Genomic DNA, 14,723 nt, shown 5'->3' with positions numbered 1-14,723 from the left:
AGGGGGGATATAAAACCAACTTTATTAAAGCCATGGAATAGCTTAGTTGGCTCAATTATCTTATCCTATTAAGGGATATAGGAAGAAAAAAAGAGAGACCTTTCAAGCCTTTATCAATCCTCTGTCAAAATGAAAACTGAACAAGAAGCTTCTAGTTCGGAATGCCATAGAAAAGGAATCTTCATAGGTCTGACCTAACCGCTCTCAGCGCAGAAACTCTCTACAAGCTTCTGTAGCTTTTGTGTGCACGTACATATTCCACCACTGCATAACTCTAAAAAGTAGAATGGTCTTCCTTATATAGAATAAAAACCCATTTACTCATGAATCCCACGTACCGACTCTCGTTCTGCCGACTGGACCTACACGTGAAAAGAAAAAAATAATTTGCCTTTCAGGCATCTGAATCACGGCCACTACCCCCCTCCCCCATGAAGCAAATAGATAAATAATGGTTCCCTCTAGGCCGAACACCTCCAGTTCTGTAAACAGTTCCTCATAGCGCTTTGCCGACCTCACCATTCTAGGAGCCCTCTTCTGAGCAGTGACTGGTGACGCACACGTGAACGTAATTATTTTTTTGTCCTACCATGTTCCAAGGAATATTTCTGGCGGCTGAGTTCCAGTGTCAGTACCCCTTTAAAAAATATGATGCCCAAAACGCAACACAGTACTCCAGAGTCAGAAAGCAAATGTACTCCGTTCGGCACACTTCACAGATAGGCTGCCATATGTCACCGAGTGTTTCGGGATCTGCTGTCATTGAGGAGGAGGAAGCACAAGACTGCAGGGGAGTTAAGACAGAGTCCTGGGTTGTGTTCCAGTATCATTCAGTGTGAAATATACCCTATATAAGGAAAACAACAGATGTAATGGGCTGCTTGTCATACAAAACTCTTCCAACATGGGAATATCTTACCACAGTCACAATCTAATGTTGCCTCACACCCCCTAGGGGAAATTCCCCTGGGATGTGTTAGAAGAGGAAACTGCCTTGAAAGAAATTTTTCAGGCACATTAGAGCTGACAGAAATCAGTTCCGATGTCAGGACTAGGGATGGGTAGGGGTCTAACCAGGAACACAGCCCAGGTGCACTCGATGAGCCATCACAGCGCGTATCGAAAACCACCTCCCAGATGCTCCTGGCTCTGAGCATTTTGACAATAGCTAATACAGGGGTAAGAAGGGAAAAGGGGAGTTTGGGAGGTAGGAGGTTGTCACCGAAGGCAGATTTTGTTAATGGGTTATCAAAAGCACATTTCACAAGTTCAACACATTCCCCATGCCTGCTAGAACAAACAACATAGAGGAGCCTCCTTTGATTTGCAGACAATTGTAAACTGTTTCTGTGTGATTTTACAACTGCTTCAGCTAATTCAAGAGATTTTAAGATCCAGTCCCGGGAGCATCTTTGTACATTTATGAAGCATCTGACAAATTACTCATTCTGGAGCCAGAAGATACCTTACATTTTTTCCAACTGTTGACTCACATTTGTTCTGTTCCCTAAGACACACACACACACACACACACACACGCACACACATACACACTGCTGTGTGTGTCCATGCTGATCAATGTCCTGTGTGTGTCAATGGTCTTCCTTTAATCCAAGCGTAGTGATTTACTTTTCAAATTTCCTACTGAACAAATTCAATTCTCTATGCTTTTTGTAAAGCCTCCTCCTAAACTTGTTCTTACCACTGAAAATAGTAAAATAGTAGTTACAAATTTGGGAAATGTTACAGAGACCTATGTTTTATTTAGCTGTTTTGAACTCTGTAGTCTCAACAGAAAAAGAAAGGAAAACTCTGCACGGCGGCCCCGGCTAAGCTGACGACACGTTGCTTATACAAACGCGAGTCGGGATTGTAGCATCTCACAACCAATGGCACAACCCTGCTCAAGGTGAAAGGTTTGTCACACTGGGTTTCTGAAAGAGCGTGGAAAGCTATCTTGCACACGCATTTCAAGAGGAGCCTGCCAAAGCCCGTTCTGTTTAAAAAGTCACCCTGTGGCGTGACTGGCACTTTTTTGGGAGGCGTGCAATTTCATATCTGACACAAACTGCTGTATCCCAAAGGCAAACCGCAGAGGTATCTGTAGGATGCAGGCAGGCACAGAAATCCACCTGCATTTTTTTTTTTTAAATTTTTTTTTCAACGTTTATTTTTATTTTTGGGACAGAGAGAGACAGAGCATGAACGGGGGAGGGGCAGAGAGAGAGGGAGACACAGAATCGGAAACAGGCTCCAGGCTCTGAGCCATCAGCCCAGAGCCTGACGCGGGGCTCCAACTCACGGACCGCGAGATCGTGACCTGGCTGAAGTCGGACGCTTAACCGACTGCGCCACCCAGGCGCCCCAAAACCCACCTGCATTTTTATGTCAATGTGCTAAATGGAAAATAAGCCCTGTGTTGTTTGTTTGTTTGTTTGTTTGTTTTTAGTCTGCCTTGTTGACTGATTTATCCCAAGCACCTGGAACAGTGCCTGGCACATATTTGTTGAATAAGTGATATGAGTGAGAATGACCATTCTAAGTTCAAGTGTGAGAACATACTCTTCCTGGACCCCGTACTCTGCTCATAAATACTCAGAAGTAAATACTCTCATGCTGGCAAATATCAGCATTTGGACTAACGTGATGATAGGCATCACATGAGGAGCAGCCTTGGTAGAAGATAATATCTGAATCCATGTAGATATTTTTAAAAATTGTTTTCATGGGGTGCCTGGATGGCTCAGTCAGTTAAGCCCCTGACTTCGGCTCAGGTCATGAACTCACAGTTTGTGAGTTCGAGCCCTGCATTGGGCTTTCTGCTGTCAGCACAGAGCCAGCTTATGATCTTGTCCCCTCTCTTTCTGCACACCTTACCCACCCCCCACCCCCCCACCCCCGCCCCCGGTCGCATGTGATTGCGCATGATCTCTCTCTGTCTCAAAAATAAATTTTTTTTTAATTTTAAAAATAAAATAAAAATTGTTCTCATGTTTTAGTGACCACAAAACCATTCTTCATGTCTTTCTATATTATACAAAAAAAGAGTTTATAAAGAAAAGACTGGCAGTCCTCATGATCAGGTGATCTCTTATGTCTACAAGAATTTAACATGTTAATAACTCTTTTGACTCAAGAGATTACAAGGTGATGGGGCACCTGGGTGGTTCAGTCAGTTAAGCGTCCGACTTTGGCTCATGATCTCCAGGTTTGTGAGTTCAAGTCCCACATGGGGCTCTGTGCTGACAGCTCAGAGCCTGGAGCCTGCTTCCGATTCTGTGTCCCCCTCTCTCTCTGCCCCTCCCCTCCTCGTGCTCTGTCTCTCTCTCTCTCTCTCTCTCAAAAATAAATAAACATTTTTTACAAACAGATATTACAAGGTGCTAAAACAAAGAATAGAGCCGATAAGTTGAGCCCTGAGGTGAGTGAGAATCTCTGCTAAACAGGGTGGGGCCAAAAAAGAATTTGGCTGGAAACAAGGACCCAGGATGCCGAGGACCAAGTGCAGGCAGGAATGTGAGACTGACTTTGAAGGATGCAGGTGCGGCTGCCAGACTGCAGTGGAGCAGAGGGCCTGCAGGTGGTAAGTGAACAAGGCACAATGCCCAGCAGCCTCTCCGTTGCCTACCTTGAAGGATGGAGAGGGGAGAGTTTCCTCAGCAGATGTGCTGCGTGTCCCTGTATTTCTCCTAGCTGTCCTTGTTTACTGTACACTCTTAGCTGTTTAACGAACAGCAGATCTGTAGATGGGCTGGGTGTCTTTATGAAGACCCTTCGAGAACAAATTAGCATCGGTTTGCCAGTCAACACCAACAACGTTACTTCTAATAGATGTATTAATAATGATAATACTAAGAGTCATTAGATATCTATAACCTCCTTGTGAATAAGTGACATCTTTCCCCTAGGAACTTCCAAAACCTTATTTTATTACTTGTACATAAATAAGAACGACAGGTTAAATAACCCCTATGCTTACTGCAGCCAGTACCAGGGCCAGAAAATCCATGCTAATCCATGTCCTAAGCATTCGTCGATTCTATTAAATTCTCACATAGCTGGTTTTGATGGTTTTACAAAAATTCTATAATTGTGCCATGTTCAAAAATGAGAGAAGTGAGAAAAATATTTACTGCAGGATTGTAGTATATATATATATATATATATATATATATATATATATATATATATATTTTTTTTTCCCCCTGTCAGACACAGAGGCCAGAGATTCAGCCAAAGAGCTGTGAGTCAGATATTGCCTATGTACTAATTTGAAGTACTAATTAGTACTAAAATGCACTAACTTTAAGGACCAACATCTTTGGAGTGAGTAACAATCATTCTTAGCCTGCCCAGCCCTGAGGAGCAATCCAGAATATACGTGGAGGGTTACTGTGGAGGGTTAACGGGAGGGGGAAGTCAGGTACATTGGAGTCAACATTATCTGGGTTTTAAAAGTGTCAAAACCAGCTCGGAGGCCCAGAGTGCTGGCAGAGTCAGGATAATGTGGGAAGATTCTCACGTATGTGGGGCTGTGAGAGGAATGGGGCAGAGCCAGCGCCTGTCCTCCCGTACATGTTTCCAAGGGGCAGGTCACAGCCCTCGGGACTGACTTCTCAGACCTTTCCCAGGAAAATCAAATGTCCCTGACAAAATCTGCGCATGTGGGAACTTAGGAATCACTCCCCGATGAGATTACACAGAAACATCTTTGTTTCTAAGTCATTATTTCATCCCACATGGAGATGGAAACAGTGTCCGATAAAAGAAAAAAAAAAAAATCGGACTTAATGAACGTAGCGTTCAACTTCACTGACCTTTACTCCCATTAGATGTACATACAAGTGAAAATAAGGCTTAAATTCAACCAAATTAATATCTGCTATTTAGACCTCTTTTGTTCTGTAATAGCCACAGAGTAGATATTGGAGGTGAAGATTATGACTATGCCAATATACTCTTTAGCAGTACAAAAGACCATCTCTGTAGAGTTGAGGGAAGGGCACAGACTGGGAGTCAAGAGAAATTACTCTGCCCTGCCTCCCGGCTACTGATTGTGTGATGCAGGGCAAGTCACGAAACAGTTTTTGTCTGTCTCCTCATCTGTAAAATGAAGGGGCTGAATCACGATGATGACGGTGACAATAACGATCAAGGTTACAGTAGCTGACAAGGAAAGCTTATTAGTTACAATTTAATCCCATCAACATCCCTCTGATTTAAATGTAATAATTACCTCCATTTTACATTTGAGGAAAGCGAGGCTCAGAGAACTTTAGTAATTTGCTCAGCCATATGGCAAGCAGAAGTGAATTTGCCGCAAAAGTAATGACGTTGAAGCTTCAGAACCCCTTATTCTCATAGGCTCCTTCCAAGACTCCGTACCTAATTTTGCATTTTCTGTCTTGAAGAGACAAGGGAGCCTGGGTGGCTCAGTTGCTTGAGTGTCTGACTTCGGCTAAGGTCATGACCTTGCAGGTTCATGAGTTCGAGCCCCACATCGAGCCCCACATAGGGGCTCACCGCTGTCAGTGCAGAACCCGCTTCAGATCCTCTGTCCCCCTGGCTCTGCCCCCCCCCATTTGTACTCTCTCAAAAATAAATAACATTTTCAAAAATTGTATGTATAATTTCCAGGCCCCACAAAAATTGGATTTGCCCCTGATGCAAGCAAGAGGTAGAGTCGGAATTCAAAGGCAGGTGATCCAAATCTGAAACCTGAGATCCTACTCACTCTGAGCTGGCCCCCTTTTCCTCCATAACTTCCTAGGCTACCTGTTACGAACAGGATTCTGCCCCCTCCAAAAATTCATATGTTGAAGTCCTAATTGCTCCCCACGCACTGTGTGACAGTATGTGGAGATGGGGCTGGTAGGGAGGGAATTAGGTTAAATGGGGTCTTAAGGGCTGGGCCTTCATTCAGCTGGATTGGTGTCTCTATGAGAAGTGGAAGAGACGGAGTTCCTGGCCCTCTCTCCCCAAGCACGTGTTCCGAGGAAGGGCCACGTGAAGGCATAGCAAGAGGGTGGCAGTCTGCAAATCAGGGAGAAACAGAATTTGCTGGCACCTTGATCACAGGCTTCCAGCGGCCAGAACTGAGAGGAAATAGATGTCTGTTGTTTAAGCGGCCCAGTCTGGTGTTTTGTTATGGCAGTCGGAGCAGCCTAATACTCTATTCTACGCCTGCCTCATCTTTGCGCTTTATGTCTCGTATAACAGGACTGCTGGCATTTCTTCAAAATGGTCATTCCACAAAATAATATCTTGGATGCAGCCAGAACATTTTTCTGAACATGATTTTAAGTCGTTCCTCCTAGAAATGAAAATACTTTCTTCTTCTCTGGTTTTGGGGAAGCAGTGCGGTATTAAACGTGGGACAGCAGACAGCAAAAGTCCAAGTTCTAATCTCAGTTATTCCTGATTTGCCCATGACATGCTGGGCTTCAATGTCCAAGTCATTTTAGCATCGTTAGGTTTGATGATTTCATCTATATAGGACTGCTGGGCAGAATAATTCATCAAGACTATACTACAGACACTTTGCTAACATAATAGAATACAATAAACACCATTTGCTTTCCCCTTACATTGTGTAATAGTCCCAAGCCCCTCAGTGAGGAAAGTGAATTAAATGGAAAATCAAATCACATGATTATTTTGAACTCAATATAAGACACTAAACATAAAGCCAATAGTTTATTTTACCTTCTCACTGACTTACTTCTTCTACTGGCATTCATTCATTTATTCATCCACAACTATGTATTAAATATCTACTAAGTATTACATGCTCCTCTAAGCCTTGAGACTATAACAGTGTGGTAGGCAGAATTATAAACTGGCCTCTAGTATCTCCATCCCTGGTGTACCTGCCCTGTATAATCCCCTGCCCTTGAGTATGGGCAGCCCATGGGAATATGATGAGATCTCACTCCTCTGATTAACTTACGTTACATGGCAAAGGTGAAGAGATTTGGGGGATGTAATTAGAGTCCCCTGATCAGTTGACTCTGAGTTAATCAAAACATTGTCCTAGGTGGGCCTGATCTAATCAGGCAAGCTTTTAAAAGAAGGTCTAGAGTTCAGAGAGTCTCCTGCTGAGAAAAATATTCTTCTCCCAGAATAGAAATAGAAAGAAAAGGACATTCTTCCTTGAAGAAATAAATTGCCATGTTGTGGGAAAGTCTCATGACTGGAACCCTGGGCAGCCGCTGGAAGCTAAGAACACCTCACCAGATGATAGTCAGAAAAAAAGGGGGGGGGGCGGGGGGGACTTAGGTCCTAGGACCCTAAGAAACTAAATTCTGCAAGAAACCTGAATAAGCCTGAAAGAGGACCGTGAATCCCAGATGAACTTGCAGCTTGGCCAACACCTTGATTTCCGCCCAGTGAAGCCCTGAGCAGAGGACCCATCTAGTCCATGCATGGACTCTGGACCCCCAGAAACTGATACATAATAAATGTGTGTTATCTTAAGCTTCTCAATTTAAATAGAAAAGTAATACGGACAGTGAATGGTATAGACAAGGTCCCCACTCTCAGAGCTTTAGATCTAAGGGGGGAGGTGAGCGGTAAGAAGCTCACGAAGAAACAGTATTATGCCAACTAGTGGCCTTTTAAATTTGGCTCTTCCTCAACCTTTGCCAGGCAGAAATTTGCTTTATAGGACACAGTATACTTCGTGCATGATGAAATTCAAGAGGACAGTCACTGGAGCGAATTCAACTTTATTTAAAGTTTCGTGTTTGTTTGATTCTTTGGGGTGGGGGGGCGGGGAGAACGTTGTTCCCTCTCAGGAAAAAGGATAACAGGGTATTAAATTGTGATTTACCCGAGACCTTTGATGATGAACCAACGAATCTCAATTAATACATTAGAGAGACTGTACCCAGCGGACACATACAAAATGGGGACACACGGATAATTTTGGCTATCTGGCAGGTAGTTATATATGTGATGTCATTGAATCTGTGAAGCATTGAACAATATGATAGCAATTAGTCGTAGCAGTAGTATCATCATCGTGACAATTTTTTAATGAAGAAACTGAGGCCCCGAACCATTAAGTAATCTTCCCAGTATTACACAACCGGCAAGAGAGAATCCAGCCTGCGAGTCACTAGCTGTATGGCAATTGGCAATAATGACTAAAATTTATTGTTTACCACATGCCAGGCTAAGCACGCTGCATGTATAAACTCATTCAATCCTCATAGCGACATTACAAAGTAGATATCCTCAGTGTTTCTCATTTCATAGCTGAGTCTCAGAGGGCTAAGAAATTTATCCAAGGTCACTTAACCTCTCCGGGGCTCTGTCCCCTCATCCTGACATGGAACATCAATAGTTCCTATGGTGAACGGCAGAGGACGGGTCTGATCCCAGCCAGTCTGGCATCACAGCCACACATGATCCATCGCATAACAATGCCGCACCAGCACCAACCTACGACCCAAACCAAGCTAATAACGACAAAACGTATCTGGCAGACAGACATAGCCGAACCAACTATATCTGGAAATTTTAACTTATTCTTAATCATTCATTTCTGTAGTGAGTCTGAGTTGCCCTCTCTCCTTTCCTCTGGACTCTCCTACATTCCTTGGTCAGTGTTTGAGGGCTGGAGCAAGGTACCCCTTCCTGCACTCCCCACATCTTGAATCTGAGTAGCAACAAAAATGCCGTACTGTGCAGTTGAGGTGAATAGAGTCAGCGACAACAGATGTGAATCGTTAGTCTGCAGAATAACCTAGTGTAAGATGTATTTTGTAAATGTGGGGCTCATAAGACCAGGGGACTTCTGTGTTATGAAAAAAAAGACCAATGTGACCTCTAAATCCAAAAGAAATAGAGGCTATTTCTCAATCTCAGCAAAGTGGCAAGAGACCATCCTAAGAACAAGGATATAACTAACATGAAGAAAACTCTTATTTAATCAGTTGGATTGTCACCTTTTCTGGGCAACAAATGTGCAACAGGAGGGATGTGATCTGAGTGGAATCTAGAAAAGGAGATCCAAAAAGGAAACACCTGTCAGTGTTTATTCGTTATGTCCCGGACAAAAGGGCTCCGAGTCTAGAGCAGTGTTTTTCAAATTGTGGGCTGTAAAATTGAATTGTTGCGTATCAACTGACATTTTAAACAGGATAGAATAGACCAGAGTGCATTGCATGAGGTGAAGTTAATTATTGTTTTGTGAAACTTTTATTTCTATTGTAAATATTTGTATATACATATTCATGTGCGTGTGAGTTGCATGTAAGCATGTGTTTCTCTCTGTGCATCTTGATCAAAAGTCTAAAAGCCACCGGTACACAGGTCTTATTTCAGCTTTCTAAACCAGTGAGTCTCAAACTTTGGGATTTCATGGAACCATAAGTCAGCCTGCAGGAAAGGAAAAATAGGGAACTGTCAGAGAGTTGCCGCATTTGGGTTTGGGTATGTCAGTTTCACTCCCTCTTTTGTCTCCATCTTACTGAAGATTTGTGAAAACAGCCTCATGCTCGCCGACCTTGGACAATAGACCGAGACATGCTCAAAATGTGAAAAGGCAGTCCCTACAGTTATTCTCACCTGAATAAAACGTTTTTGGGGGATGCCCGTCTTCCACTGCTCTGTGGCGGCACATCCTGACCTACCGCGTGTTCGTTACGTGATTTTGTACCTGAGGAGGTACTACCTCCAGGACAGGGAGCCAGGATGAAGGGAATGACCGCTGTTTGTTATGTGGGGTAACTCTCTCCTCATTCATGAATACACATGCCTTTCAAATCACTGTCTCATGCCTTGAAGGGCATGAGTCAACTTGCCCCAAAACTTATCACCTAAGAGCGGATAAAAATAAATCTCAGGACCTAGAAACTGGAGACCTGAATGTTGTAGACCACATGACTCTGGTGTCAGGGTGGAAGTTCAGCTCATGGCAATTCCTACCTTTTTAATGGCACCATGATAAGTTTCCGAAGGTGCCCCCAGCTGTTTACGGTGTGGCCCACATCTTCAGATGCTCTTGGAGAACACTGCCCAGTCGCTCTTTGCTCCGGCCGATCCTTCATCCAGACATCCTCTTTCAGGATGCTGTTCAAACTTTCCATCTCAGCACCTTAGCCCTTGCCTGCATAGGACCTCCTTCTTTCCTGACCAATAGCCAAGCTTGAGCAGACTCTGCGAGGAACTTGCCTTACTACTTTGTTTTACTTCCATCTTCCCAATGTCTGTCAATGTTTTTGTGCCCAAGAAGAGTTTCCAGAAGCTCGTCAGTCACGCCCTTCGCTATGCCATGGCATATGACAGCTTGAAGCAGCCAGCTGGCCTCCCTCTGCGATATCTCTTTTAGCAACAACTTTTTAGAGATAACAGTTTCAGATCTGATTGTAATAAAATTGCACAGTGTCTAGTAAACAGAAACCAAAGTGAGACAGCATTTGTTCAGACTCTACTAATTCATAAACTTTTAAAAGCCAAAAGTATATTGGACTCAAGTTTACCTCTGACCCGTTTACATGAAAAGGCAGGTCGGGTGGCGGGGGCGGCAGGGCCCGGGCCGAGAGGGAGGTCATTAAACAAATGAGCAGCATGAATAAAATTTAAAAAGCTTGATGAGTCATTTCATTTTAAACATGTTAACACACGAATTATATGTATACAGTCCTGACAAATCCAAATTTACGTATTCATTAAAAAGAAGAATCTAATAGCGCTTTCACTTAGAAACGCTTTTCTAGCAATTAGTCCAACTTACCACACGTACTCGACAATAATATAATTGCATGTCTTTTTTTAAAAAAAAATCCTGTAATTCAGATTACATTTTTCTCTAATTTCGATGGGGCTTCCTTCCATTTAAACTAAATTAGCTCAATCTTATGTCAGGGAGATTTACACCAGTTCCCTCTACTGGCTTCATTACCCTCTCTCTGCCCTGATTCTTTTAAAGGTCAGTCCACGAACTGGAAAAACTCCATCTTCCCACGTTTTCATTTCTCTTACACCCTGCAGAGGAGCGCAATTAGCAGCGCAAGATGGACATACCTAATCACCATCGTAGATTGTGGTTCCGGTAGCAGCTGCAGTGAACTCTATACGCTAGTTACAGTGTCCAAAATGCAGACCAAGTACAACTTTCATTGAAAGGGTCTTCCGCCATAGGTGAACATCAGCTTTCATAACACTCGAAAACCCAAAAGCCCATCGTGCCTCCTCTGTGCTCCTAAAGCTTTGTGATTTCTTTTTCCTTTTTTGTTTTTCTGTTACAACGCTTAGCTCTGTCTTTCTTCCTGTTGAGAGCTTCTCCCTGTCTCTATCTTTGGACTTTTCCCAACTTCATCCTCATGCCTTATTGAAAGCTCTCAAATGTAGGAAACCATTAATAAATGTCTGCTGAATTGAATTAGATCATCCAGTCAAACCCTTCACGTTACACACGAGGAAACTCGGTCCCACAGGGTTGAGGGCTCAACGTCAAGCAGTTAGTGTCTGAACCGAAAATCAAGTTCGGTTCTTTTGACTTAATCCACTCAAATGCTACATTTGGTCAGACAATCTTGGCTGTGAGCAGAGGTGAGATCCAGTGACTAAAGGATGCTGGGTTGTTTCTGATTTCTAATCATATTTTATTTTTGTATCTTCTCTGTTGTTGTTGTTTTACTTAACTGGCTTTTATTAAATACAAGGAACAGAGGGAGAAGAGGCCCTATGGTATCTTGGACTATGAGGGACAGCCATGGCCCTCCCCTCCCTCTGTTCAAATTCCATTGCATGCTAAGCTTGAGGTATAAACTGGGCAGGGAAGGAAGTTGGGAGTGCTGGGAGAGGTCAGAGGTCTGTACCCGACCCAGGAAGACTCACGGGCAAGGAGGGAGGCTCCCGGACCCCAAATGTAGCTCATCCCAAGGGCCAAGGGCTGGGGGTAGCAGAACCAGGGCCTGGACTCCAGGCCACAAAGTGAGACCTCAGTCCTGACCCCGGCCCCTTCCCATCCCAGGAGAAGGAAGGGGTAACAATGTCCACCAGTTGGAGGGTACAGGCCCCTCACTTGTGGATGTCCCAGATCCATGAGTTTGTTTGTTTGTCTGTATTGTTTTTAAAGCTGAGAATGCTTTAAATTCTAGAATGCTAAAAATGCTAGTAAAATTACTCTGCAAAAATGTTAAAGCGTTCATTAAATTGCAAAGTGTTATCACTAGAAAAGGCCTCAGAAATCAAGTAGACAAGTTTTACAAATGAGGAAAGTCAGGCCTGAAGACACAAAGTCCCTTTTGCATTGTAATACATTCCATCAGGTTTGCCATTAATCAGGCCTGATATTATGGCTGTTGTCTATGCAACAGCCTAAAATGTTTTAGAAAGAGATACTGCCAAATATGTTTCAATAAAGCAGTCACGCTCATGAGAGCAACCAGCCAAACCCTTCCTGTCTCTGCTCTTGTCACCTACCTTTGTTACCTGGATTTGGGACTCATTCGGTATTTATTCTTTTCGGTTGGAACAGAGTCATAGCCTCATCTAAGACAACACTTCTTTGAGGCCAACAAATGTGAGCCCAAAGAGATAGGAATTTGGAATCACACGTTTTTAGCATTCAGAGATTATTCAAGATAGTTCGAGCACTTTCCGAGGGTTGAACCACCAGGCAAGTACTTATTTCTACCACCTTTCATCTGTAAAAATATTTTAGTGCTAAGACATGTTGCATTGCCAAACTATTTTTGAGAAAAAACATTTTTACCAATGGGTGCTATATAGAAATAGCCTCAATTTAATCCGGGCTCCTAAATTTTAACGTGAACGTGTAGAAATTACAAAACTATGATTAATAGGTAATTTGTAGAAATCCATTATGTTGATGTTCATTAACTCAAAAAATAGAACGGAATGAGAGGAAATGGTTTTATATTTCTACGACAGGGATTTACATTATCTATGAAAAAGAGTTTCCTGACAAATACCAGACTTGGTTACCAAAATGGTTTTGGAATTTCCTTCTTTACAGCTCTCAAATTAATATAACTTCCTTTTACGGCAGGGTGAGAAGTTTTTGTTGTTGTCCTCGGTTTTTGTTTGTTTGCTGAACAGAGAACAAAATTGTATGACTTCTTAATGTCTCTTCGTCATAACGCTTCAAGAAACAAATTCACAAAATCGACTTCCACTCACTGAAAAATAAGCCCTATTAAACTCTGAAACAGGTGAGGACCAGAACCTCCAGGATTCCCTTCACAGGCGGGGAGGCGGGGGTGGGGGTGGGGGTGAAAATTAAGATTCCACTAACTGCAGCAGGAAGGGAGAGAGGGAAATGCAGGAGGAGGAGGTGATCTATCTAGTTGAGGAAGGAAGAGTGTCACATAAATCTGTTCACCTCACAGTTCTGTCCCTAGCACTGGGCCTCCCCAAATATCAGTTAGGTCAGAAAAAAATAGTGGAACCCCTGCCCACTTCCTTTAAGCATTGTTTCTCAAGGTCTTACAGTACCTTGAGACAACATACATGAAAAGCTCTGTACTACAAGCATTATTATTACTAAGTTGCTCTTCTAATTTAAATCTCTTTGCCTCAGTTCCTGTTTGCTTTAGGGCTCTGTAATGAGAAAAGCAAACGCTAAGGTTTTGTGAGGTTAAGGGGTTTCCTGAGATTGAGAAGGGACAACTTCATTGCTGCATCAGGCATTTGCCTTGTATTGTCTTCCACTCGCTTCTTGTGCGTAAATCTTGCTTTTCCCCAAACGCTGAACTTCTCCATGATAAAAAAACCTTGATATATATTTTCTTGTGTTGTCTGAGTCTGTGCTGAGCGTGTAGCAACTCACTTGAAGTAGTCAGTCCATTGTTCTGTGGGGAAGGCTGGGGCACCCGCACGTACTTCCTTTGGACGTACCACAAAGCGCTCTGTGAATGAGCAAGTCAGAAAGGGGCCCAGAGCAAGTATTAATTTGGAATATTTTGAATTTTGAATATGGCATTTGCAACACAAAACATGAACATATTTTTGGAAACAAAAATGAAATCACATCTTCGAAGCCACAAGGCGAAACTAGACTGTTACATTAAGAGTTTTTACTCATTCGATGCATATATTTCACACATACGTTGCTTACCATATTACAGGCACTGGTCCAGGCAGTTCGCAAATGTGAACTTATTTAATCCTTATAAGAACCTACAACAATTAAGATAAGAATTATTATTATTTGCATTTTATAATAAAAACTTGAGGCCTAGGAAGGAAACGTGATTTGGCCAAAGTCACAGAACCCTGGTGGAATTTGAGCCTGGGAAGTGTGGTCTGAGGGTCCACGCTCTTGACCGTTATTCTGTTTGCAAGCTCATCAGCTGTGCAGGGGCAGAGAGAGAGAGAAGGAGAGAGGGAGGGGGAGAGCTATGCGAGAGCAAGAAAGAGAAAGAAGAGAAGCCATCTTCCATCCTCAATACATTCATTTCCATTTCTGCCCCCAAGTCAATTTTGTCACCTCCTAAGTAAAGTACAGGGGGGTGAGGGGGGAAGAGGGGTAAGGATCAGTGAAGCACACATCCAATCCTCCGAAGGGCAGCATTTGGAAATGGCCCATATCACCTCTGCTTACATCCACTGATGTAATGGCACATCACACAGAAGAAGGCTCTCTCCTCTCACCTGGATTCCCCGCAACATATCTCTGCTCGAATGACCCTGTAACAAAGACTTTCTTGACCACGCTTTCTAAGGTAGTGCCCTTGTCACCCTCTGGT

This window comes from Herpailurus yagouaroundi, unplaced genomic scaffold, assembly GCF_014898765.1.
Source record: "Herpailurus yagouaroundi ecotype Mexico unplaced genomic scaffold, PumYag 140, whole genome shotgun sequence".
NCBI lineage: Eukaryota > Metazoa > Chordata > Mammalia > Carnivora > Felidae > Herpailurus > Herpailurus yagouaroundi.
The sequence above is the reverse complement of the archived record's forward strand: the minus strand, read 5'-3'. Positions refer to the sequence as shown.